Source organism: Galeopterus variegatus, unplaced genomic scaffold (assembly GCF_000696425.1).
Source record: "Galeopterus variegatus unplaced genomic scaffold, G_variegatus-3.0.2 Scaffold911, whole genome shotgun sequence".
Classification (NCBI taxonomy): Eukaryota; Metazoa; Chordata; class Mammalia; order Dermoptera; family Cynocephalidae; genus Galeopterus; species Galeopterus variegatus.
Window position 1 is genome coordinate 154,664 of NW_007727022.1, and position 23,151 is coordinate 177,814.

The following is a 23,151-nucleotide window of genomic DNA, read 5'->3' on the forward strand; positions in this document are numbered from 1 at the left end:
TTTTGCTACTTGTTTCGTTTTTAAGGGTTGACAAATCAGAATGTCTAGTTAGTTACTGTTTATACAGTTTTTCCTAGAACATAAACCCCATATAATTTGAGAATCAGCTCATCTTATTCGCTGACCCTTTTCTTCTTCTGTGTCATTCCAGCTGCCTTATTGCCTGTCACCTGGCCACCTCCATAAAACAGGGTCATTGAATTGATTGAGGGCAAGATTAGAGAAGTAGATTAGAAGTTTCAATGTGCATACATAGTATGCCACTAACACCCTGCTATACAAATAAAAGGTATTATTACTACTTGCCCTTAGACGCTTTTCAAGAGATCATGAAGAAACACCCTCTAGGGTTCCAAGTTAATGATGTCTTAAGATGCTTAGAAGGCAGTGGGTTTTATAAGCAACCCATGTTGGGTTCTCTCTCTACTTGGTTGAAGCCATTTTTCTGGTTTTACTTACCTGAATCTCTTAAGTGTTTGACTTCATTGCAAAGCCAGACTAAATGGAATTAGGAAGAAATGGAGAGATACCAAATTAATTTAATTTGTGTTGCACTTTGCTCATACCTGTGTGTGTATGTGGGTATCCATGGATGTGCCTGTTTGACTATAACTAGTAGGAAATAAAGTTTAAAGATCAAGTCAGTCTTCAGCAAAAAGTAAATGAGCGTTCAAATGTCTTATACTGTTTTGATGGGACCCTACTGCAGTGGATTTTATGTTCAATTAATGCAATTAACATTTAGAAGGAATTCTTTATCTGAATATAAAAAGACTGCTTTATTGAAGTTGACTCTGAGCCCACAGTAGGTAAATACTTTAAAATTTGGTTTTATGATCATGTTTCACTGGAGTGCTGTTAGACAACAAAGGAATTTTGTTGTCTAACTTAGTTGGGCTGTAACAATTAGAATTGCAAAGTCTACAATGAATTTGGTGTGATTATTTTGAAAACAAAAACAGAAAAATTAATTTTTTTAGGCACATGCATGCTATTTGCACTGGGAATAACTTCTACAAATATAATTTTAAGCACTTGAAACATTTTATTGTTCAAAAAATAGTTGCTGACTTCATCACAACTATAAGCCTAGTAAAAACAGAGCCCGGAATAGTAAACTAGTTCAGAGCTGAGGCAGAAACAGGTAACTTCTGACCTCTGACTTTTACTGGAAAATGATATGCAGCATAAATCCAAGGGGCCTTTTTTCTTTCAAGTGTGTGTATGTATACGTTACGGTGTTGCTGTTCACAGTGCTATAGTTAAGGCAGTGTCAGCACTTTCAATATAAAGCCTTACTTTCATGATTTTACTTACACTATAAGTTTTCAAAAAGGTGTAAATGGAATCTAAATTCTTTTTCCTGTAGCCTCAAATTGCTACATGTAGTCACAGCCTAGCGTTTTGTTTGCTTCTTTTCTTCTTCTTTTCTGTTTGTTTGCTTCTTTTTTTCATTTCTTACTTTTTAAAACTTCTATTATCTAAGTATAAGCATGTAGTTTAGCTGCCGCACTGAAGGCTTGCAAACTGCTGAATAATTTTAAATTTTCTTGCATAAGTTTTCTCAAATGTAATCTGATAAGAGGATTTTCAAAGGGCAAATGCCTAATACCAATTCTTCCCATCTGATATACCATAACAAGGAATTAGGAATTTTGTATGTTTCTTTTTCCTTTAAATGTTCTCCAACAGCCTATTTCATAATGAATTTGATTGTAACCAGGTGCCATATATTCTTCACATTACTAATTTCCCACTTAGAATGTTCCTCTTTTTCTTTTTTCTCTTTATATTTTTATATTTAAGAGCCCCATCTAGTGTTTTTTTTTTTTTTCTAAAGCATTTTTACATAAATTATCCCATTTGAATGATCTCAGTTGAACCACTTTAAAACAATCCTGGGTGGCAGATAAAGAAGGTCTAGTCCCATTTGACAGATGAAGAAGATAAGGTATGGATAAGTCGAGTGATTTGTCCAGGTACTAGTGCAGCATCAGACCTGACATTCCAGTTTCCTGATTATGTATGTAAGGTTTTTTTAATCCTTCCTTCTTTCCTCATCTCTCCACCAGAGAACTAAAGTCAATGACTTCCCAAATAGAAACTTTCTGTGCTGATTTCCCCTTTCCATCCCTCCCCAGCATGGTAACAGAGGCGGTGGGGGCCACCCCTTTAGTCTTCCTTGTAGGTTTTCTTTGGCAGTGAGATTTATTCCTGCTAGATGCGGAAGGATGCTTAGAAGTGTTGCTGCCACAACTTATGCACATTTCCATGCCAACCATGACCCTTCTAAACCTTTTTTTCATCCCTGAAACCTGTGGAGCTGGATCTTTGTGCAGCCTTCGGATTAACTGTGCACAGTGGCTTTTCCATGTTTTCCCTGTCTGCCTTTCCTGGCAGGCATGGATGTGTAAGCTGTGCCAGTGTTTGGCCTGTAGCACATGTCCTAAATAGTTATTTACACAGTTTGAGTCCATTTTAGTCAACTGGGTAAATAACAGCCCTCTTCAAAAGATTTATAAATCCATAAATATGTCTTTATATATACCCAATAGACAGAAATAACTCAATCTGCCAAGAACATATCCAAAGAGGTGTTTCCCCCACAGACAGGAATAATACATATTTTAAAACTTTCTCTACTGTATTATTTGTACTGTGTTTCTTTTTCTTCATTCCTTTTCAATTTTTACCACTTCATTATGGCACCTGTGATACAAAAAGAAAGAAATACCCTAGGCTTTGGCCCTCTGTTAAATAACCTTATCTGCAGCACAGTATAGGCATGTAACAGGCTATATATAGAGATATATTAACTGAGTCCTATTCTTTTGGACTTTCAAAGTAAATAAAATAAAATAGGTCATCCAGGAAATTTTTAATGTTCTGACAGATTTCAAAATACAGTAGTAGTTCTTGGTTAGAATTCTAGCAATTTGGGGAATTTTGAGTGCCTGATAATTTGCCAGTTAGTAGCTGTTGTGACTGATAAAATAGTTTTAGTACAAATTTTTACCTAGGCATAAAAAATGAGATACAAAATCTAATCCTGAGCATTCTAAAGAGAGTATATATAAGGTCTATAATTAGGAAAATACTAAAGATATTATTTTTCAGGGATTTAATGCTTTTTAATGATTCACATAATATATCTTTCCCCCAGCTAATATTATTTATCATGACATCTCTACCTATGATGGCTTCGTTCATTTAATATTAACACTCGTGGCGCCTTGCAAGAAATTAAGTCTTCGATAGTGAAGCCTCTTTAAATTGGCATTAAAAAGGGAGGGCCTCACATCTGTGTTTGGTTGAGCATTCTGCTGTTGTTGGTATGACATTGGTTATGTGCACTGTTTAACTTCCTCTAAGTATTTTCAAAGATATTAGATTGAATTCTTATTTTATCCCTGTCAATGATTGCTATTTTCCCATTTCACAGGAGAAGAAAGTAATAGCTCAGAAATACTGAAGAGTGAATAGCTGTCAGAGTTGGCTCTAAGATGTTGACTTTGTAACTACTTTAAGACAGGGTGTTTTGGGGATTCCCAAGTTGTGTCTCATAATATGAGGTGCCCACTGGCAGATAAGTATGTCTCTCATGTGTCTTTTTATCCTACTGTGCGTGGCTGCCCTCCTGACCATAATCAGAGCCTGCTCCAGGAAGCGTGTGGTTTAGAGGGCGAGAACATCAAACACATTGGGTCTCTTACCCGGAGATGTGTCCTCCTTTCCAGGAGGGCCTCCACAGCCACTCTGTGCCTTGTAAGCAGCCCTAGCTTTGACTGCCCACATTTTGAATTTGGGCATGTCTCCCTTTTTGATTCAAAGTCAAGAAAGCTGAATAAATGATAGTAATAAAATAATTAGACTATTAAGAGCTGTCAGTCAATACAGGTATTTCTACACCGTTGCTTTGTGAGTGAGCTCACAGAGGCTCAGAGAGGCAAGGGGCTTGCCGGAGGCCACATACTGGTTGGTGGTCCAGTTGGGATCTGGACCCATGCAGTGTGACTCTCGAGCCCATGCTCCTAACTACCAGGTTTTATTTGATATGGTACTTTAGTGTGGCTTAGGACAGGAAAAACAGATCACTGGACAGACATTCCTTCTGTTACCAGTTCTACAACTCTTTTTCCTGCGGTCTTTACTGGGCCTGGTGCTGTGCTCTGTATGGTGACATAACTATGAATAAGACAGAATCAGCCTTAGACTCAGGGGGGCAGACCTCTGCTGGGGAGTGAGAACCTAGTTGTGCGTGCTAAGTAGAATGATGATTGAGGTATTTACAAAGGGAGCATGATGATTGATATGATTAATTTGTATTATGTATTAAGAGCCTATATCATTTTAGTCATTCAAAGAGTTATTGAATTGAGAATAGGCACATAGAAAACAAGTAAGGATATTCATCTTGCAGAACATTTCCCACTTAAAGCTCATCTTATTTTCCTCTTTTGTGAGGATAAAGAAAAAGTATTATTTTTATGTCAAAATTTGATATAAAACATTTCAACCCTAAAGAAGTTTAATGGTTGCTGGAAACTCTAAAACCCACTTGGGAACTTCTCCTTTTGGGGCCAGCACTCAGATCAACAATAGTACCACCAAAAAAAGAAAAAGCAGCATGTTTCTTTAAAGAGGAATAATTGAAAAGCACTGCTATTTCTTTCTAATAACGTATCAGTAGTTACAATGCCTCCCACTGCCCCATCCCCCTCCACGCCAGCTTTTGTATGAGTTCAGGCAACCTATAGGCAGAAGGCAATTCCATTTATTATTGAGGGGAATCTCAAGGCAGTTGCTGCAGACCTGTGAAGCCAGCAGGCAGAGCTGCCTGGGAGGGGGTGGGGGGCGACGGGAGAGGGAGGTGGGGAAGGGCCACATTATGTTCCAGATGACTGAGCAACGATTTATATACCAGCTCGCCTTTTTACATGAAGAAGAAAAGTAATAACAGCCTAAACCCAGGCATTTGAAACAGTCAGCTGTCTGATGAATAATGGGATAGGTGGGAAGGAGCTCTCTGATTGGATGTCTTAATGAGCACATTTCGCACAGAGTTTGGGCTGCTGTTCCCCTTGACCTTTGCCCTTTATTGACCAAACTGACACTTCATTTTTCACATACTTCCAATTATGGCTCGGCTTAAGTGTTGCCCTCCCTCCTTTATTTCTTTCCTATGGACAACTTGAGAGTGGTTGAGGCCACAGAAGATATTTTAATTTGAAAAACTACCGTGGCAACTCAGGTTTAGGATGTAATCTGAAACTGCTGTCCGTTTGCAGTTTTTCAGATGAAAACACAAAGTTAATACTGATTGTTTAGAAACAGTTTTCTTTCCTTTTCTTTTTTTTTAATTTCCAATGGATTTTAACAACAAAATGTTTAAAATAACCTAAGAACCTTGAAAATGAAGGAAAATGGTTTAAAAATGGTTCTTTTTGTTTCGTTTTGTTTTGTTTGTCTGTTGGTCAGAGTGACTTGAAAGATCACGACTTGTGCCCACTTGTTTCTTATGCCTTGCACCTCTCCAGGGACTTCTTCTATTTCAATGACACTCTAATGTATTTTGACTAATCTACTTTTGAGAGAAAAGTAAAATATAATTGTGATCATAGGCCCTAGCCCTTGGACCATTGCAGCCTGTGTGTTACTTTATTATATTTAATGTTGGACTGCAAATTAAAGTGTGGCCTTTGTGTGCGGTGGCAGGCAGAAAAGGAAAATGATTTCCTGGTGGGAAAAGTCAGGTGTAAAAAAAGAAAGGGGAAGTTATTATACTCCACAAATCCCCGTTATCAAAAGGTCCATATTGTTAACTTATCAAACATGTTGAATTAGATGTATAGATAGAAAATTGTTTTCCCAAGAATTTCCCCACCCTGTAATAGACTCACCATTCCTTTTATCAACTCATCCGATGTGAGTGACAGTTTTCTGTTCTCCATTTGCTTGACTTGTAGCATCATGAAAGCAAGTCATCTTAAAGAAAAGAACTTCATCATCTAAAAGTAGTAACTGTACCAAGAATTTCCCCACCCTGTAATAGACTCACCATTCCTTTTATCAACTCATCCGATGTGAGTAACAGTTTTCTGTTCTCCATTTGCTTGACTTGTAGCATCATGAAAGCAAGTCATCTTAAAGAAAAAGAACTTCATCATCTAAAAGTAGTAACTGTATATTTAGGGGCATGAACTCAGCCATAAGCATTTTCAAAGAAAGTGCATATTCTCACTATTAGGCAATATCACTAGTAAACTTGAGGTCATTGTTTTTCATCTTAAATGAACCAAAAAAATGCATTTGAAGTTATTTACAGCCAAATAGATTTTCCTCTAACGCTGAAGTATTTGTCTCAAAAGTGGATGAAGTGTTACCTACTTTATTATGTAGCCCTCTGGCATATCCATGGCATATTTTTACTGTAATATGGTAATAAAAGAATATGTAAAAGACAGACAGAGGTTCTGTCTTTTTCTGTAAGGTGACCTCTGTTACTAAGTAACTGCTTTACTTATGAGCTTATTAAAAACTCAAAAAATGAGCTTTTCATACTTCACAGGCATTGATGTGAAAATGAGCCGTCCTGTGAGTAGTTTTCTTGATCATTTTTAGAACAATTGATTAGCCAAAGAGCTCCTGTCATTAGTTGACATTGACTGATAGCAATTTGTCACGAGCTCTGAAGGTCAGCTAGACAGTTGGAGTTTCAGCTTGTCTTTGATTGACCTTTACTGATTCTATCCTCATGTGATTGGGTTTGAATAAGTCTGACCCTCAATTGGAAAAGACAGGGCATTAGTCAACAGGGTCATTTCTTATATTTTCTGTTGATTGCTCATTTTTATTTATGTGTGAACTCATGGTCTGGATTTCTTATTAAATTTGGTACTCTCGTTTTTGAAACTTGAAAGTGTGATATTTATTAAGTGTGGCCTCAAACTCACAATTGTGTTTTCCCTTTGGTTTGCATTTAACAGTAGACTTGACATATGATGTCATAGACTTTGCTTCTCACCCTGGCCATTGTTACCTGTGTGGGTACTGGAGTTTTATTGAAAGTGATGGATTGGAATTTTGTTGTTAACTATTGTTTTTTGTTTGTTTGTTTTGTTTTAGAAAAAAACACCAACTCCAGTGTGACTTGTAGAACTTCTAAAATTACACACCAGTTCTTTGACTTCCCTAGAATTAATTACTTTTGTCTCCTAAGAATCAAATAATATTTTTAATAAATAAAAATTGAGTAGTAAAGAATTATATGAATAATGATGTTATGTCAATTCATCATTTAACTCTGCAGCCAGAGGCATGAGAACTTTTTAAAAAGGTGTCTTCTTTTCAGTTTCACTCAGTCTGCTGCAAATTAGAGAAAGCTCTCCTGGCTAGAAGAGCATTAGCCTTTCAGTGAGAGTGGAATATATTTTCTATTGTAGTGAACCTGACAGTTAATTGTTCATAATACTCAGTTTTTTCTTTCCAAAACTGTATTTTCCAAAAATTCATCACATTTAGAATACTATATTCCACACTCATTTTAATGACATGGATTTTATTGCTTTATGTAAATAATATAAATGAAATGGCGATCTTACCTTAAAAAACCCAGGTCTTAATTGGTAATTATTTGATTCAGTTCCTGTATAAGGCCTTTCTTTTTTCCTATTCCTTCTTACCTTTCCTTCCTCTTTCGCTTCCATATTGGGTTTTAAACTATAAGCAATAACTTGTTTTTCAGGTCAGCAATCCCAGGCATTCCAGGGCCACCACACACAGCCTGGCACAGCTTAAACATGTGTTTCAGTTTCTACCTTAGAAAATAAATGAGGAGAGAATCCATTGTCCCCAAGCAGTGGATTCTTCACACAGTGTCATTCTTGGCAAGGCAGAAGTGAAGGAGTTAATTTTAGGGAAACATCCATTTAACATAGCCCAGGGAGATAAAAAGAGTTTTGAATTATAATCTCTTCTGCAGATGAGTGAAAGCATTATCATGACTTGTATTTAGGGGGGGGTATATAAATTTATACATTCTAGTCAAGTCATCAAAAATGGATTCAGCACTTACTGTGTGTCAGGTGCTCTGTAGGAGGCTATAAAAACAAGCAGGTCATCGTGCTTGCCCTCAGGAAGTTTGTGTGTGCTACCAAGAGCATCAGGCATATGTAAGCAAAATATTCATTAAATACTGAGTATTCTCAGGGAGCTATGAATGTATTTATTTCATCACATACCAATGACCCACACATGGTGAACTCTGTGGTCAGGGCTTCTGGCTGAAATAGAAGGTGGTGGATATTTGTTTTAAATTTAAGAGGGACACTTTTACCTTGGGCCTCTGACTTCCACAGAGGTCAGCATCTACAAGGCCCTGTGAGACCAACTTAGATCCCTAGCCTACCAGGGCCCTGTTGCAGGGGTAACGTGCTATCTTAGGAGGATGCTTTCATATCCTATGCCCTTCCCAGAAGCAGACATGATTCCATCCTCTGGGATGTGATATTTAGCTCTGTCCTGAATTTATCTCTCTCCCCCATGAATGCTAGTACTAATTAAGGATCGTAGTAGAGGTTTTGGCTGTTGGCCTAGCAAAAACTAACCAAAACAGTAAATTTATGCCAAGCATTTTCCTTGAAAAGAGGTAGGCGTTGTCTACCTCTTGTGTTGATTGGTCCCAGAAGTATAGTTGGTACAGTTGGGTTTTGCTCAGGAGTTTGGCTTTGTGGATGAGTTCAGTCTTGCAGCTAATTTTCCATAATTACTTAACCTAAAAGCATTCTATTCGATTAGTACAATTAGATTTGGCTTTCTCCCATTTACCAATATCAACCCATATTCATTCCATCCTAGACATAGCTTATTTTATTTACTAACAAAAATGAAAGAAGTAGATATTTATTTTATTTGTTTCCATATCAGGAGAAAAAGAGTGCACAGCTTTACATGGCAAATCTTAAATTCTCTTCACAGTCATATATGTTTAAGGAAGAGGGAATTGAAGAGTGAAGGCAGAAAATATTGAATTTGCCAATGGAGTGGTTGCTAGATTATTAGCATTTGATCAATGCTACCTCTTTAGCAATTTCATTTGTTTTAGTTTGAACCTTTCCTTGAATGCCCCTGTCACAATGAACCTATGACAGCAAGGACAGGTATCACCTTAACACCATTTTATACTTTAATACCTTGTAAGAAAAAGAATGTATTGAATTTTTAAGTGCATATACAAATCCTCCCTCTCATTCTAAGAAAAGACTTAAGGAAATTAACACAGTATATAGTACACAATAGGATACAGATAAGTAGATAAAAAAATTAGAATGAAAGGAATATAAACAAGAAGCCAGTCATAAGGGTAGTACAGAACAGTATGAATTATAAGAATAAGTGCAATTGCTAGAAGTAGTCAGTCAATTTGGCTGTGAGCTTCCTAGCAGGCAAAATGAAGAGTGAAATAGCTTTATTACAGGATTTACAGCATCCATGGAAGTTGCTCAGGAGAATATTTCTGACTGGCATTAATATCTGAAAGAAACTCTCCTCCTGTCCTCACACAGGGAGTCCAGTGAAATGGCAGAGACAGACATGTTCAACAGCATCTGCATGACACCTCTTACGTTCCCCTCAGCTCCTAGCACCAAGCTGCAGATATAATAAGTACTGATAAATATTTGATTGGTTGACTTGGCTAGAATATGTGGGATTATATTCAGCCCATTCTTACTTTTATCTTTTTGGTATTTAAGCTAGTCTTGGTTTCCATGGTTGAAACAGGTAACAGCCTGTTTTAATATGAGCCAAGGTGCTGATTATTTTGTGACATCCTGAGGCCTTTTTCCACTTGTCAGTCACTTTCTTCTGAACTTTTCATTGTGGGTCAGGTCCAGTGTCCCGTTTTTTCTTTCTCTGCCTTGGGCCAGGAATGGAGGTGAGAATGCTCTTGTCACGAGCCAAGGTGCTGATTATTTTGTGACATCCTGAGGCCTTTTTCCACTTGTCAGTCACTTTCGTCTGAACTTTTCATTGTGGGTCAGGTCCAGTGTCCCGTTTTTTCTTTCTCTGCCTTGGGCCAGGAATGGAGGTGAGAATGCTCTTGTCACTCTGGTTATTGTCCCCTGAAACAGGGTTAATGGAGCCAAAAGGATTCAGATAAATGATGGTTAAAATAGAGATGCTGAGGGGATGAGCTAGGCTGCTAGAATGGGGAGACTCAGGGGCCACAGTCTTCAAAAATGAAAGTTCCGGGCCGGCCCGGTGGCGCACTGGATAAGTGCGCCGCTTGGGAAGTGGGGCAGCGCTCCCGCCGAGGGTTCAGATCCCACATACAGACTGGTTCCTGCTCACTGGCTGAGTGAGGTGCGGGGGCAACGCCGAGGGTTGCGATCCCGTTGCCGGTCCCGGTCCGGTACGGGCGCGACACTGAGGGTTGCGATCTGTTGCGGTCACGAAAAAAGACAAAAAAAGGAAAAAAAAAAAATGAAAGTTCCAAGGGAATATGATTTCAGCCTATAAAATTGGAGGCTGCTGGGTGTCATGAATATGTGGTTTACCACATCCCAACACCAAGAACATCCCCTTAGGTAAAAGGAACACATTTAATTCAAATTAAAGGTCTTGCTTGATGTCGTGGATTTTAAGCTTATGAGAGGAACACTTCTAATGGTAGAGTAGGTAAAAACAGAGATAGTCCCATTCATTAATTTAAGGAGTATGAACTGAATGTCTACTGCATACCAGCCAGACCACAAAGGATATGTCATCTTAAGGAATTTGGAGTTTGTTTAGGGGGCAATAGGGAGTCATTGAAAACGTTAGAGTCATGGCATGGTCAGATTTGGTGAGGGAGGGATCAGTACAGAGGAAGACTGGAGTCAGAACTATTGTTATTCAGAAATGTTGAGGGTCTGAACTAAGGCAGAGGGAAGAGACTGGAGAGAAAGACTTGAGGAGGAAGAGTGGGCCACATTGAGAGACTGTGTGGGCATGGGGGCAGTGGGGTGTGGAAGGGTCTGGGATGATGCCAGCTTTCAGAATACTGGCATAGGGACTGCAGTCTGTTGGCGTGCTCGTTGCTCTCTTCTTCAGTGCAGAGTTACTTCTCTAGATATGGGAAACTTGCAGCTGGTCATTGATGACTGTGGCTTTTCCCCACACCACGGCTGGGCAGCAGTGACACTCTTCCCACCCCTCCCTGAGGGTGGCTCGCAGAAGTGCCGCTACTACTCTGTCTCTGCTGCTCTGCCTTCCCTCAGAAAGGGCCCTGGCTCCGTGGGGACCAGGGGTCGGGTGGAAAGGAAGAGGCCAGCCGAGCTATCACGGGAATTTGGTGACTCATTTCATCAGTTTACTGCTCTGAAAATGAGGTGACTTCCCCCTTTGCCTGACAACTGATTGATGAACATTTCCTGAGTATTTGCGGAGTGGATGTTTTGCTTCACGGCGCTTCATGTTTACAGATTCCCAGTGGATTCAAATCCTGGTGTGCTCCAGCCTTTTCCACTCCCAGCTGCTGCTTTTTCTTTTTATGTAGAATCTTCAAATTACCTGCCCAGGACTTAGGAAAATTCCAGGATTAGAAATAGTACACTCTTGTGCCTGCTCATACAACTCTGGTTTCATCGACTTTTTGTCAGAATGCTAAAGCATGAAGGATACTTACTTTTTTTATATTGAAACAGTATGTATTTGACTAACAATACTATCACCTGGTACTTATAGGTCTACATAGAGGGTATTCTTTAAAATAGCACACTTCATTTTGTGTGTGTAGAAATGTTTTGTGTTATTTTTTAGGTTTTACTTTCTTTGCCAAGATGTGGGTCTGTGTATTTTTAGAATAATTGTCCTTTACTTTGTTGCTAGATGTCCTAATGCTTCTGATAGAAAAGTAAGCTTTGGAAAACATTATTTGCTCACTAAATGATGGCATGTTAATAAAAGCTACATAGCAAGAAGGGGAAGCATTGGTTTTAGGCTCCAGGAATATTCCTTAGGCTCATTTTTCACAATTAAGGTGGCGGCAATAGGTTTGTGTTACAGGAATGAGAGTCATTGTCTTAGATACTAGCCATATTCCTTGGGTTTAAATTTCATATTTCAAATGGAAGCAGTAGGTATAACACATCTTATTTTGCAGCTGGAACAGATTCTATTTTTCATCTGTAAGTTGAATATGGCATGGAGCCATGTGCTGCCCAGATCCAAACGCATAACTCCTGTTGATATCAGTGAGCTTCATGACGGATTGGAAAGAACTATGTGATCTTTATTCCAAATATCTATCTGACTCTTTAGAATTACACATGCTAAACAAATTCTAGCACTTTTCAAGTTAAAACAAAATGTTTTTTAATGTAGCAACCATGCTGGCTTAAAGGAATAATGCAACAATTCCAAATAGACACACACACATAACCATAGAATTGGTTTACAGGCAGAGAGAGGCAACTGGGCTCAGGAACCTGGCTGGCATAGGGAAGAACATGGCTGTACTGAGCTACACAAAATTGCCTTTAAGTAGAAAAGATAAGAGGAAAAAGGCTTTTCTTTGGATGGTACTCTGCTCATCGGGGTACACATTATTTTTTGTAATTCTAGCAAGAGCCCTCTTGTACTTCCTCCCTCTTATTATCCCAGTGGTGGGAATGGTATGGCAATATTTATTTGGAATTGACTGTTGTTTGCATCTATAAATAAATGTACTCAAATCCTAATTGTTATAACAGGATTGTTTGATTACCTGGCAATGGCCTTGTGCTGAGATAGCTTTTGGATCACCTGCTCATTGGGAACATTTGACAGACCTCATGTTTATTACCCAATTGAATGTCAGTAGCAATTGCAGCTAAAGATAAACAAAAATGCAAGTACTTGTTGACCTTGACTTTTTTCCACAAGAGATTGGACTTGATGGCTCTATTGCAGTTGAGCTGATAAGGGTTATAAACAGTAGCTTAAGGAAAATGTTTTATTCCCAGAGGAAAATACCCTATTTACTGTGGGAAATGGCAATATACATATATACCCTTTGCCAGACTTTCTTAATTCACCTTTATTTGGGCTGTGGGAAAAGGATATGGGAGAAAAGCTTTTTATGGCTTATAGTACACTTATATGGATTGTTATAATTTGTGAATGGTGTAGTTAGTAGATTGAATATAATTTTAGAACAAGTCAGTGATGTTTCTATAATTTATGAGACCTACTAATATGATTTCTTTTGAATCTATCATGTTCATATAATATTGTGTTTCAGAGATGAAGATCTTGTAAAAATGCAACAGATTTATGGGGCCAAAATGCTCTTTCAGGTTTTAATTAAAAGCATAAAAGTGTCATTGGTTAGTATGATTTCACTAGGAGCAAAGAGAGAGAAAACTGACCCAGTGAATATTTACATGGGACACTCTAAAAGTGTATTGGGGGACATGGCAATCAGCACTTTTCTTTGGGCACAAACTCTTAAGTTTCAGATTTGAATCGAGAAATGCTGGGCTATTAAGGATTCCCCATTTCTTGGTAAGGCATTAAGCCTCAGTGACCTGCCCTATTTCCTCTTAAAAATCCCACTGCATTTTCCTTTTGAGGAGAGGTGCTTTGGCTCAATGCCACTGGCTCCAACTTTTGCTGTTAAAATGTTGTTTTGATGTATAGTGTAGTGATGGCTGAATTGATTTCTGTGCATAAATGGTGGCCTAGATTCTTGCCCTGTGGAAATCCATAAAATTAAGAACTTTGGGTTCCTGCAGTGATAAGAGGTAAGCAAATGATTAGGTATGCATGCAGGGGAAAAAATTGAGATGCTCATAGAATGGAAATAAGGGTCTATATAATTTGCAAGTTTAATGTAAATGTAAGCTACTAATACAACTAATAATTTAATGCTAATATGTGAGGGTAGGTAGATGTAATTCTAATCATTTTGTAGTTGGTGTGTTCTCAAAGAGTTCTGAGCAAAAATGTACTGTATTGAAATGTTTCCCTGGCTACCCAGGATGAAAATATGGTCTGCCAACAGCTGTGGCCCTTATGAAATCTCTGGGATATTAGTGACCCCAATTTCTCTCTAGATAGAAGTTTGAGACAATTCAAGATAGCAGAATCTAAGCCAGAATTTCTTGCTAGGAGGTTTGGAACAGTGGGATATTATAGGATTTATTCAATAGATATACAAGCTGAGATCTAGCCCAATATGCCCTTTTAAGTAGTCACTAGTATTATTCAATAATACAGAATACATTTGTTGTAAGAAAATTTGACCTTTCAGTTTAATTTTCAAAGTATAGATTTCCTTCTGAAGATATCTCAGACAAGTTTTGAATACATTTTTTTGTGAGAATACCATCTTTGAGTGAAATTTTAAAATGTAAGTAAAGAAAAGTCATACCATATGCAATCAAAGGGGAATTCCTTGCTGTCTTTAGAAAGCAACAAATGAGAAGCGTTCCACTCTCCCCGGTCTTCTTTCCTAGGCCCTATTTCTTTACCTGTGAATTTCTTTTGAGAATGACTGCTTGCTGACCTCCACTTTTCTATGAAACTTTTGTGAAGAACAATGGAAATCCTAACAATGACAGATGCCATTGCAGATTATTACCATGTCCATTACTGGCGAATTAAATTAGGAAGAGTTTATTTCTGACATGGCACATACTCTTCCCTGCAATGGGAAGACCATAACCTAGAATCTTTGTAAAAAGCACATCCTCAGGATTATTGGTGATTGCCTGGTTGATACATTAGAATGAGCAGAGGCAAGTCTGCTGCCTGGAGCATCTTTGTCCCCAGCAGTGGGAGCCACCCAGGGCTCACACCTCAGGCTCCTCTCTGCTGTATGAGGCTGGAAGGTGAGAGGTGGATATCCTACATTCTTTCTAGTAGTCACTGAAGGATGTGGCGAGGACATGAATTGTTGGTGGCTGGCTCTCTCTCCTGGCACTAGGAAAGACTTCTACATTTATCTGCATTTTTCTGAGCACCAGTTGCTATGTAGCCACCTCCCAGGCCACTTTGTGGGAAAGCTTTCTTTATGGCGGATGACGTGGCATTTCTTGTCACTTCCTCAAATTCCTTCCCATTGCCTATCAGCATTGCTGTGGACTTATCTGGGTTGAACTTCAGCCAGCGAGCGCTAATCCAGGTTCCTATTTCAGAGGAGTAAAATGACAGCAATGACGCTGCCGTTTCTTAGCTTGTGACCTGGGATGCTGGGGGGAAAGAGCAGAGAACAGAGGGGACAAGAGATGTGGGCCATTGGCTTGATTTTCAAGTCTGGTGCCTTGAGTGTCCTTTTTATTCCCATCAGCCTTCCTTCTCCATAAGGCTGACAATATTATTTATTTGGGATGTAGTTGAATGTAACTTTTCCAACTCTAACTAAAGAAATCAGTGGCAGGTATCTGAGCTTGGTTTTATTCCTTCCACTGAGGTTGGCCCTGACAATTTTGAGCCTCTTAGAGGAAGTCTGATGAATTGGGATTTAGCAGATCAGAGGCATGTGGCTCTTTTGTTCTGATCTTCCACTATTTAACAAATATTTATTGAGCACCTACCATGTGCCAGACACAATGTTAGGGGATGGAAAAATCCTCAAACAAATAACTATTTTTTCATGCTTTCAGTTTATGAATGTGTCCCCGCATTAGTGTGTGAGCCTTATACCATCATTCTTATGGCAGGGGAGATACTTGTGTCTCTATTTTACAGGAGAGAATTTCCTAAGGTCCAACAGGTGTATGTGGGAGAACAACAGGAACTCAATTAGATTTTACAACTCCAACACCTTTCTTTTGTACCAGGTTATGAAGTAACCTAGTAACTGATATCTTCTTGGTCCATTTCTTTCTGAACTGTGTCCATCAGCTCTCTCTCTCATTAGAAAGAGAGAAGAGAGAATTAACTTAGGAAGTATCTTTAGAAGGGAAGTGGTCGGGCACTGCTTAGCATTATATTTCGTTCATTCATTTGTCCATTCATTCAGAGAGTACCTCTTATATACTGGGCATGTGCTAAGTCCCGAGACTACAAAGACCAATCCCTGCCCTCAAGCAATTTCTAGTCCAGTGTTTCTCCCTTGACCCCTAAATTAAGAAATGTCAGGAACAAACATATTTCCTGATGCTGTTCTCTTTAGGAGTTACTTACTGTCCAGTAATTTTCAGGCATGAGGGATTCCAGCGTATGATCAGAACTGAAGAACAATCTTCCAATGGTCTCCCCTCATGGAAAACAAGCTTGTAATACATCAGATTTCTACATGAGATGGTTTAACTTCTTTGGGCAGAGGAACAGTCTAAACTCACCTATATAATGGGGGTAATATTACTACCTACTTACAGGATTGTTAAGAACCTTAGGCACATTAATATGTAAATAGAGACTAGCACCTGGCGGGTGCTAAGCATGATGCATGTGTTGGCTTTGGCCGTCATCATCATCATCATCTGCCTTGTTTTTCTCTGTGGGGAAGAGAGACTGTTCAGGAGTGCTGCTCATTTCCATCGATGAGTGATGGCGTAACAAGAAATTGAGAATCTTGTACTATTCCCCAATGTGTCCTCATTTTACAGTGGAGATTACTTGTCTGCCCCTTTGTGTCTGGACAGAGGGCATTCTAATTTGATGGGCCACTGAGATTTCCCTTCATACAGATCTCCCTTGTACTGTCGTTCACTCTCAAATGTCCCCTAAGTTTGTCACTTTTACCTGAGGAAGTAAATAATTAAGAAGGGACATAGACTGGCACAATTCTTAGCACAAGGCAATTGGTCCACAGGATTCCTCTTAAACAACTGCCTGCATTCCTTTTACACCACATTTTAAAGTGTCCTGTGAGAAAAGGAAGTTTGTGGTATCAGTTAAGGTGACATGTTGAATGGCGTACCTCTTTTGACAGTCAGATCGGGGTAAGGTTGAGTGTTCTCAGGGGTCCTAGTTGGAATTTCCTCACAGGAGCCAAGATAGGATGGGGAATGTATTTGCCAACAACGTTTCTTTTCACATCTTTGGTCTCATCACAATCATCTTTGGTCTTTGATGAAGCTATTGGGCAATATCAGGCCTTGGAATTTCAGGATGCCCATGATATTGTTAAATTTTAAGAAGACAATCCTTAAATACAAGAAGACAATCCTTAGTATTACAGATAAACCATACCCAATATTATATATATATCTTAAGGACTGAGATCATATATATCCTAAAGACTAATTGTTTATAGCAGTTGTAGTTGGCAAAATAAGGTTCAAATATCCCTTGCTTATTAACAGTGAATAAGAAAGTTTGATTCTGGGAGGTTTTATGGGGAGGCAAAACCAAATTTATAGTGAGGGTTTTTTTTAAAAATTTATTCATAGCAGGTCAAGTTTACTACTTCTTTCACCTACAGAATCACTGGTGGTACTCATTGCCCACTTTCCCTCTCCCCCACCCCATTATTTAAGTCTCTTCTTGTTCTTTATATGAACAGTGTTGTGGCCTAGTTATGATGAGAGCATAGAATCCATTTTTTATTTGGACTATTTTAATTTCTTTTTCTATCCATTCTCTCATGATATAGTAATGTGCTTGAATTTTTGGTATTAGTGCAAGCTTATCCCTTTTCAAGGGAGTGTAGGTGGCTTCTTAACAATCAAACTTTATCTCCTTCCTTTTATTATTACTATTTTTATTTTTTAAAGACCATTGTTTATTCTTATATTAAATTAGATTATTATTTTTTTTATTGAAACATAATTGATTGTGCATATCTGTGGGGTACAGTACTGAATATCAGTACCAGTGTACAATATATGATGCTCAAATCAGGATAATTAGTATGTTCAACATTACACAATGTAATCACTTTTTGTGTTCCTTTACCAATTTCTTCCTAACTACTGCACCCCTCCCCCTTTCTCACCTCTGGTGGCCTCAGTTCTGTTCTCCCCTTTTGAAAGTTCAATGAATTATCATGATTGTATATCTTTCTTCTTTATTTATTTGTTTATTTTTTTAGCTCCCACTTATGAGTGAAGACATGCGGTATTTTTCTTTCTGTGCCTGGCTTATTTCACTTAATATAATTTATCTAAGTTCATCCAGTTGATTCTTTTTTATGGCAAAATAGTAGTCCATTGTGTATATATACCATAATTTCCTTATCCAGTCGTGCAACGATGGACATTTAGGTTGATTCCAACTCTTGGCTATTATAAATAGAGCTGTGACAAATAAACATGGGAGTGCAGGTATCCCTTCAACATGATGATTTCCACTCCATTAGGTACTTAATTTTAGAATTGCTGGATCATATGGCAGTTTTATCTGTAGTTGTCTGAGGAACCTCCATACTGTTTTCTATAATGGCTGTACCAATTTATAGTCCCACGAACAGTGTTAGGAGGGTTTCCCTTTATCTGCATCCTCACCAGCATTTGTTATTCTCTGTCTTTTTGATAATGTCTAACTGGGCTGAGATGATACCTCAATGTGGTTTTGATTTGAATTTCCCTGATGCTGAATGATGTTGAGCATTTTTCATGTGTCTGTTGGCCATTTCTATGTCTTTCTTTGAGAATTGCTTATTCAGCTCTTTTGCCCATTTTTTATCAGGTTACTTTTTTTTAATGTTAAGTGGTTTGAGTTCCTTATATATTCTGGATATTAATCCCTTGTTGGATACACAGTTTGCAAATATTTCATTCCTTTTAGAATGAGGAATTTCTTATTCTTGTGGTGGTGACTGTTCTGTTAAGACACCATACAGTGAAAATGTCCAGGGATCCTCACACCAAAGCCTAGGATGTTACACAGAAAATGAAAAGTACAGGGCAAGACCTGTGGAGCATTGCATTGAGATTCTTTTCCACATATTACTTGTCACTTTCCCAATTTTTTCTTATCAATGTTTTCATAATACAGAAAAATAGAATGGAAAGTACAATAAACACCCATAATTCACCATTCTTTTTCAACAATTGTTAACATTTTGCCGTATTCACTTTGTCTATATACATGGATGCACATACATATGTGTGTATATTACTGTATGTATATTCCTGTTTAGTAAAAAAAGAATATTTAAGACTCCATAGATTTCTGAGGAGACAGATATTTCAACTATACTTATATTCGCCACCACTTATTCTGGTATCTTGAAAACAAGTGATGAAACAGAAAAATACAGTTGTGCTTGACTCTGTGTAAGGATCAGCTAGCTCAAGGTGATCAATTCCTATTTTCAGTTCTTACTTATATACATTTCATGCTGGGAACTTTTAAGTGTCTTTCTAAGAGGCTATGTGGCAGACTTCAAAGACCACTGTCTTGGGAGTGCAATTTCCATCCCCACTTGACAACTTACAATCCATGTACTCTAGGCTGGACAAATCACATAAACTTGCTGGGACAAAATTCCTTCTGTAAATTAAAGAAGTTTGGTTGGATGATTGAAATGTTTTCCTTCAGTTCTGAAATACGCAAAATTCTAAGAACCAAGTTGAAACCGTGCCTATAAACCTAGATAGAATGAAGAATCATCAATAAACATTTTACGTGTAAATTGAAATTTGCAGAAGAGCAGTAAATTCCGCATAATTTCATGGTCAATGAGGAGAAATTCTGAAACTAGGACTTAGCATTGGTAATACCAATCAAAAAGTACAGATCATTCCCAATATCTGAGTTTTCTGAATATCTGGGTGTAAAGTCATATTACGAATTTGATTCTTTTTTACACAGAAATAGCTGAAAAGATCCAAATGCATATCAGCTTTTTGATTAGATGTGGAATACATAAGTGCTTTATCTGGCTATTACTGAAATTTTTGAGTGATTTGCCTTTTTAAGTATTGGTATTCTGCGTTTATTTTTTTGTCCAATATACTTTATCTATGTTGGAGGAGGGGTATGGATCAAGAATGACTGGGCTAGAGAGATTAATATATGACATCAAGTGAAAGCTTGTATTAGTTAGATCACGTATGTATTCTGCGTTTATTTTTTTGTCCAATATACTTTATCTATGTTGGAGGAGGGGTATGGATCAGGAATGACTGGGCTAGAGAGATTAATATATGACATCAAGTGAAAGCTTGTATTAGTTAGATCACGTATAAGTAGCCTTTCAAAGTTTGAGGAGGGTTTTTATGTTTTTCTCCTTTGATAAAATGTATACTTCTGAGAATAATATGAGTAGGTCAAATATACAATGAGATTTTGAAAAGTTATTTTTCCCTTTTTCTCCTTTTAAAACTGATTTTTCTAATGATAAAAATCAGCTTATTATATCAGCATTTGTTTATTATCTTGGATTTAATCTGTTGATAACAAGGTGTACACATTTGTCCCAGCACACAAAAGTAATGGACAGTTTAGTCTGATATTGGCCAGTAAAAATTTCAGCAAAATCTTGTTAGTATAACATGTGCCTTAATAAATGGCATAAAAAGTGGGGGAGGTAAAGGAAATGGAGGTGTTCTCTCTTCCAAAAGTAAATACTCGTATACCACTGCTGCTTACCTGCCAGTCTTGCATTTCCTAAAGTTAATTCTTCCTAAGACTTGTTTTTAACTGTTTGATGAGAAGATTACACTGCTGCAGGCCAACTAAAAGGGATGTATTATTTGAACCTCTTCATTGTTTTTAAAATCATTGTGCTGTAATCCTTTCAAAGAGGTAGCCAGTAGATGCTTTCCTGTTTAATGAGTAAGCTCTTTCCATTGGCAGATCACCTTCATTTAATCCCCTGAAAGTGCATACTTAATTCTTAGCAACAATGCATTTTTAGCTTCAAGGACATATTACTGAGAAAAACACTATGGTAAAGCAGTAGAAAAATAAGCCTTAGTTTTCTGAAAAGGTAATTGTGTCTTGGTTTTGGAGCCTTATAAATATCCCTCTTGGTACAATTAGCCTCTGTAAACATTTGAACTACTTTGTAGTTGAAACAGTATATATTTCAGGATGCGGATGAAGGAAGGTTTTTCAGGTTGATTCCTTATATTAGGTTTACTTTTTATTGTTGGCATTACTTTAGGGTTTTATGCATTAAAATGTGTCTGCGATTGTTAATATAATCCTTCAGCCAATTTGCTTAAATATTGGAAGCTAGCAGGATGTGGAACAGGCACAGCATTGTGGAGAATATCACCCTGGCCTGAGTCAAGTGTAGAGTGCTGCAAAAGCATTGTGCTAATTTTAGCCTACAAAGAGGATGAAGATAAACTGCCTACCGCTAGTTTGCCATATGCTATCCTGGTGATAATATTCAAGAGCAAAATATTCCGTAGAGAGTCTTATTGTTTCAGTAAGGGAAGCAAGGATAAGAGTTAAGCAAATTTCTGCTCAGTAAGTTTATAAGAAATAATGAAGTAAAACAATTCTCAAATGCAGGTAGATGAAATCTGCTAAATTTATTTTGGCTTTATTGACTTTCATGGGAGTTGACAGAATTAGTTTTGGCTTATATTTGATCCAATTTTATCTATTTTTCACATGTAAATCTTAAAAATCAATCTGAATAAATATCGATCTCTTTTAGAGAGGCAAAAATATAGTTTGGATTGCATAAAACTGCTTAAAAGACAGCATCCCTTGAAGTTCAATAAAGGAATAAAGCAATCTATTCAACTGGTTTTAAAATAACACTTTAAAAAGCCTTTTTAAAAATGAAAAAGTCAAAATCCATTACATTTCCATATTTGGCAAATCCAGCATCTACAGTTTCACCGGAGAGTGTTTGACCTATTTATTTGTCACTGAGACCACTTCACAGTGAAGGGATTGTTAGTTCCTGCAAAACTGAGAAAAATCCATGTGCATAGCGCATTTGCAGATGGAAACAGACTGTGTAGCCGGATTTGGAGGGTGGGTTGGCTGGAAGCTTTGTGTTAACAACTGGTGAAAAGCTTGACCTTTCCATGACCTAGGTCAAACAAACCCCCAACTCAAGAGCTCTCCTTTGACATGGATACCTGTTTGGGAAAGGGGGCCAAAAAAGGGAATGGAGATAAAATAATGTTATGGACTTGCAAACTTAACTTTTTAAAAAGTTCTAGTTAACTTGACTATTTTGGCACATGATGGCCATTTTAGAGTGTTATCAAGGACCACAAATCTGTTTGTAAGTGTCAAAGAGAAAGGGTGATAGGGTGACTTTTTTCTTTCAGTGATTCAGGCAATGCATAGGTTTCCCCCCTGTCCATGCAGGTATACCCTCCATCTTCACAAAGTAGAATCAGAGGAAGCTGATACTTCACCAAGGTGGGCTTTAAACTATGGTGGAGGACTTTGGGACCATGTTGTTTGGCAGAGGTCTGTATAGCACAAACAAACACATAAACATATGATCCATGATATTAAAACTCTAAATTCCATAATGCTAGTTTGCCTAGGAGATCACTTGCTATCCCTTAACACCCTAAGGCAGCTGTAATTTGCATAAATGCTGGTATTTACTTTTCCATAGTCTAATCTTGGAGGCATAAATTAGAGCTGAATCTGGGGTCAAATCCTCCCCTCATCTCCCCTGGTGCTCTCCCAATGATATAGTTAACATTTGGACAAAAATGAATATTATGATTTTGTTAGACAGAATGTAATTCATCCTCTCCCAGTTCAACATAGGGCCTAGCTGTCTTCCTAACTGTAATATTTGTACCTTAATGTATAGTTCTGTGTTGGACCCTGAGTCACCTGAAAGACTGATGGATTTAAGTCTTGTTACTACCATTATTACCACTGTAATTATTTCCTTATAAATGAATTTCCCTTTTCTACTATACCTTTAGAAAATGATCTTGCTTTTCTTTTGCCATCATATCAGTAATAATAAACTAAGCCAAGAATTTATAATTGCTCTTCACATATCCTCTGTGGAGTCGTTAAATAGAATATGATGTTAATTTTCATTCATTGCACATGAACAAGAACAAAACATTTCTGACTATTTGAACCCACCTTTTGCTGCACATTATGTCTCCTCTAACAGTATACCACACGGTCCTCTATCATATGCTCTCTAATGTGCTTTCTAATAAATAGAGCTAGCTAAAAATACTGATGTCCTTCATTAAATGTAAAATGATCATTTTAACTGCTCCTACTCTGAGTGACCGATGCCTCACTTCATCAGACCTATTTAAGCAGAGAGAGAGAGAGAGAGAG

The 23,151-nt window shown here is 37.8% G+C and overlaps 1 protein-coding gene across 4 annotated transcripts in view; it reads left to right on the forward strand.

The window, feature by feature from the left end:
- The window catches only part of MEIS1 (Meis homeobox 1), a 130,111-nt gene that overhangs the window by 32,775 nt on the left and 74,185 nt on the right, over window positions 1-23,151 (forward strand). The gene's annotated exons all lie outside the window — the stretch shown is intronic.